Genomic DNA, 6,000 nt, shown 5'->3' on the forward strand with positions numbered 1-6,000 from the left:
GACAAGAAGTAGAGACACTGAGGACTGCTTCAAGATGGCGGAGTAGAAGGACGTGCTTTCACTCCCTCTTGCGAGAGCACCAGAATCACAACTAACTGCTGAACAATCATCAACAGGAAGACACTGGAACTCGCCAGAAAAGATAACTTACATCCAAAGACAAAGAAGAAGCCACAATGAGACAGTAGGAGGGGTGCAACCACAATAAAATCAAATCCCATAACTGCTGGGTGGGTGACTCACAGACTGGAGAACACTTATACTACAGAAGTCCACCCACTGGAGTGAAGGTTCTCAGCCCCTCGTCAGGCTTCCCAACCTGGGGGTCCGGCAACAGGAGGAGGAATTCCTAGAGAATCATACTTTGAAGGCTAGTGGGATTTGATTGCAGGAATTCGACAGGACTGGGGAAAACAGAGACTCCACTCTTGGAGGGCACACACAAAGTAGTGTGTGCATCGGGACCCAGGGGAAGGAGCAGTGACCCCACAGGAGACTGACCCAGACCTACCTGCTAGTGTTGGAGGGTCCCCTGAAGAGGTGGGGGGTGGCTATATCTCACCATGAGGACAAGGACACTGGCAGCAGAAGTTCTGGGAAGTACTCCTTGGTGTGAACCCTCCCAGAGTCCACCATTAGCCCAGCCAAAGACCCTGGGTAAGCCCCAGTGTTGGGTGGCCTCAGGCCAAACAACCAACAGGGAGGGAACACAGCACCCTCCCCCATCAGCAGACAAGCGGATTAAAGTTTTACTGAGCTCTACCCACCATAGCAACAGCAAACTCTACCCACCACCAGTCCCTCCCATCAGGAAACTTGCACAAGCCTCTTAGATAGCCTCATCCACCAGAGGGCAGACAGCAGAAGCAAGAAGAACTACAGTCCTGCAGCCTGTGGAACAAAAACCACATTCACAGAAAGACAGACAAGATGAAAAGGCTGAGGGCTACGTACCAGATGAAGGAACAAGACAAAACCCCAGAAAAACAACTAAATGAAGTGGAGATAGGGAACCTTCCAGAAAAAGAATTCAGAAAAATGATAGTGAAGATGATCCAGGACCTTGGAAAAAGAATGGAGGCAAAGATCGAGAAGATGCAAGAAATGTTTAAAAAAGAACAAGAAGAATTAAAGAACAGAGATGAACAATTCAATAACTGAACTGAAAAATACACTAGAAGGAATCAATAGCAGAATAACTGAGACAGAAGAATGGATAAGTGACCTGGAAGACAGAATGGTGGAATTCATTGCTGTGGAACAGAATAAAGAAAAAGGAATGAAAAGAAATGAAGACAGCCTGAGAGACCTCTGGGACAACATTAAATGCAACAACATTCACATTATAGGGGTTCCAGAAGGAAAAGAGAGAAACGCCCCAAGAAAATATATGAAGAGATTATAGTCGAAAACTTCCCTAACATGGGAAAGGAAATAGCCACCTAAGTCCAGGAAGTGCAGAGTCCCACACAGGATACCCAAGGAGAAACAAACCAAGACACATAGTAATCAAATTGGCAAAAATTAAAGAAAAATAAAAATTATTGAAAACAGCAAGGGAAAAATGACAACATACAAGGGAACTCCAATAAGGTTAACAGCTGATGTCTCAGCAGAAACTCTACAAGCCAGAAGGGCAAGGATGTCCACTCTCACCACTATTATTCAACATAGTTTTGGAAGTCCTAGCCACAGCAATCAGAGAAGAAAAAGAAATAACAGGAATACAAACTGGAAAAGAAGAAGTAAAATTGTCACTGTTTGCAGATGACATGATACTATACATAGAGAATCCTAAAGATGCCACCAGAAAACTACTAGAGCTAATCAATGAATTTGATAAAGTTGCAGGATACAAAATTAATGCACAGAAATCTCTTGCATTCCTATACACTAATGATGAAAAATCTGAAAGAGAAATTAAGGAAACACTCCCATTTATCACTGCAACAAAAAGAATAAAATACCTAGGAATAAACCTACCTAGGGAGACAAAAGACCTGTATGCAGAAAACTATAAGACACTGATGAAAGAAATTAAAGATGATACTAACAGATGGAGAGATATACCATGTTCTTGGATTGGAAGAATCAATATTGTGAAAATGACTATACTACCCAAAGCAATCTACAGATTCAATGCAATCCCTATCAAATTACCAATGGCATTTTTTACGGAACTAGAACAAAAAATCTTAAAATTTGTATGGAGACACAAAAGACCCCAAATAGCCAAAGCAGTCTTGAGGGAACAAAATGGAGCTGGAGGAATCAGACTCCCTGACTTCAGACTATACTACAAAACTACAGTAATCAAGACAATATGGTACTGGCACAAAAACAGAAATACAGATCAATGGAAAAGGATAGAAAGCCCAGAGATAAACCCACACACCTGTGGTCAACTAATCTATGACAAAGGAGGCAAGGATATACAATGGAGAAAAGACAGTCTTTTCAATAAGTGATGATAGGAAAACTGGACAGCTACATGTAAAAGAATGAAATTAGAACACTCCCTAACACCATACACAAAAATAAACTCAAAATGGATTGACGACCTAAATGTAAGACTAGACACTATAAAACTCTTAGAGGAAAACATAGGAAGAACACTCTTTGACATAAATCATAACAAGATCTTTTTTGATCCACCTCCTAGAGTAATAGAAATAAAAACAAAAATAAACACATGGGACCTAATGAAATTTAAAAGCTTTTCCAAAGCAAAGGAAACTGAAAATAAGATGAAAAGACAACCCTCAGAATGGGAAAAAATATTTTCAAAGGAATCAATGGACAAAGGATTAATCTCCAAAATATATAAACAGCTCATGCAGCTCAATATGAAAAAGACAAACAACTCAATCCAAAAATGGGCAGAAGACCTAAATAGATATTTCTCAAAAGAAGACATACAGATGGCCAAGAAGCACATGAAAAGCTGCTCAACATCACTAATTATTAGAGAAATGCAAATCAAAACTACAATGAGGTATCACCTCACACCAGTTAGAATGGGCATCATCAGAAAATCTACAAATAACAAATGCTGGAGAGGGTGTGCAGAAAAGGGAACTCTTTTGCACTGTTGGTGGGAATGTAAATTGATACAGCCACTATGGAGAACAGTATGGAGGTTCCTTAAAAAACTAAAAATAGAATTACCATATGACCCAGCAATCCCACTATTAGGCATATACCCAGAGAAAATCATAATTCCAAAAGACACATGCACCCCAGTGTTCACTGCAGCACTATTTACAATAGCCAGGACATGGAAGCAACCTGAATGCCCATTGACAGATGAATGGATAAAGAAGATGTGGTACATATATACAATGGAATATTACTCAGCCATATAAAGGAATGATATTGAGTCACTTGTAGAGACGTGGATGGATCTAGAGACTATCATACAGAGTGAAGTCAGTCAGAAAGAAAAAAACAAATATCATATATTAATGCATATATGTGGAACCTAGAAAAATGGTACAGATAAACCAGTTTGCAGGGCAGAATTTGAGACACAGATGTACAAAACAAACGTATGGACACCAAGGGGGGAAAGTGGCAGAGGGGCGGGGAGGTGGTGGTGGTCTGATGAATTGGGAGATTGGGATTGACATATATACACTAATATGTATAAAGTGAATAGCTAATAAGAACCTGCTGTATAAAAAAATAAATAAAATAAATAATTTAAAAAAAGAAGTAGAGACACCAGCAGGGCTTTTGGCAACTGCATAGTTCCAGAGAGACAAAAAACTAGATTTGGGACAACAAAAATCCTGAAGAAAAGAGAGGCAGGGAGATGAGAGCCCTGCCCTTGAAGAGGTGTCTCCTCAAGTCATTTGCACAGAGATAGAGACTAACAAACCACATTGGAAAGCCACTGCAAAGGAGAATAGACTTTTAAGGACTCTCACAGTGTGGAGGATACAAAAAATTAGGGTAAATGCCCACCTAAGAGGCACTACAGAGTTTCACCTGGATTCCAGACTTAATTGCAACCCCACTAAATAACAGCTGTACTGCACTGAGATAATTAGGATCAATCACCCAGTCCACATACGTACATATCCAACAAAGATCACGTATCTGAATTTAAAAATAACCCCTGCAAACTAAGAAAAGAAGAGAGAGAAAATGCAAAAACAGTAGGATTGGAGACTTGATCAGACATAGACAAGACTATCAGAGTGGGAATACCCATACTGTAAAAATGTGTTATTTATTAGCTATCATGGAAATGCAAATTTAAATTACAAGAAGATGCTGTACACACTCACTCGAATGGCTAGAAAATGAAAAGGGCAGGCTATACTAAATATCAGCAAGAATGGGATACTACAGAAACTTTCCTATAAGTTTTCCTTTGCCTGTAGAATTGCAAATTAGTTACAGAAGTCATACTGTTTGACCAAGTGATTCTATTTTTCCGTACATATCTAACAGTAAGCTGCACATATATTAACCAAAACACATGCACGGATAGTCATAGAAGCATTATTAGCAACAATAATTTTGGAAACAATCCAAGCATCTTCAAATAATAGATTGTCTAAATAAATTGTGTATTTCTGAAATAAAATACTATACAGTGTAAATTCTCAACTGGCAGTGATTTTGGTCCCCAGGGACATTTGGCACTATCTGGAAGACATTTTAGTTGTCACATCTGGCAGGAGTGTTAATGGCATTTAGTGGGTAGAATCCAGAACACTGCTAAACATCCTGCTTTATACAGGGAAGCTCCCACCGCAAAGAATTATCTAGTCCAAAATGTTTGTAGTGCTGAAGTTGAGGAGCCCTGTGTATTAGTTTTCTATAAAACTACAGATTACTACAAACTGTTACAAACTAACACAAACTTAGTGGTTGAAAACAACACAAAGTTATTACCATACAGTTTCGCAGATCAGAAGTCCGGCATGGGATCCATGAGCTGAAATCGAGGTGTTGGCAGGGCTGTATTCCTTTCTGGAAGCTCTAAGGGAAAATCCGTTTACTTGTCCTTTCCAGCTTCTAGACGACATCCACTTTTAATTGTTACATTTCATACTTTATCCTGGACCACCTCCTTCATCTTAAAAGGAGAAAAGCCAGCCCAGTCCTTCTCAGATCACTCTCTCTGCCTCTTCTACTTTTAAGAACTCTCTCGACTACCTTGAGTTCACCTGGATAGTCCAGAATACTCTCCCTATATTAAGGTCAGCTGATTAGCAACCTCAATTCCATATGCAAATCAATTCTCCTTTGCCGAGTATTGCAACATTCACAGGTTCTAGGTATTAGGATTGTTGACATCTTTGGGGGCCATTATTCTGCCTACCTCCTCCTGCTACACAGCAATGAAATTTTGTACTGTTGCTACACAGAACGGCATGCATGGATCTCACATACATGATGGTGAATAGCTGACACAGATGAGTATATAATTTACAGTTTTGTTTATATAAGGTTAAAAAATGGGCCAAGCTAATCCTAGTTTTAGTTTGATGGAAATTGAATAGTGATTTCCTGATTCAGCAGGTAGAGTCCCAAGCATAGCACAGGTGGTGGAGCTAGCAGTGTTAGCAAAAGCTGCCTAGTTATGAGAAGGCTTCCTGCTCCTACACTTGACAGGTCAGGACTCAGATGCAGCTTCCTTGTTAGCCTATTCTGTGGGTAGTTTTGGGGGCTTTTCTAGAAGCTTACCCTAGTCTCCATTTCTTCAGCCTTCCCAAACATTCTGGAAGTGATTTAATCCTCTAAAATGAATCCTTTGCTGCTTAAAGTAGCTTGAGTGGATTAGATTCTCTGTAACTGAAAATTCACCAATATTATAAGGCATTAGCAATAGCTAATAAAAGCTCTTTGTCAGTTGGTATGCAGCATTGCCCTAATACTTTATAAAGATTATCCCATTTAATCCTAACAATCGTTAGGTATTACTGTCATCTATCATAAGTGGTACAACTGAGAATCAACGTGGTTAGGTTACTTATCCGGAGCTGG

The sequence above is a fragment of the Leucopleurus acutus genome (genome assembly GCF_964270905.1).
Source record: "Leucopleurus acutus genome assembly, chromosome: 3".
Lineage (NCBI taxonomy): Eukaryota > Metazoa > Chordata > Mammalia > Artiodactyla > Delphinidae > Leucopleurus > Leucopleurus acutus.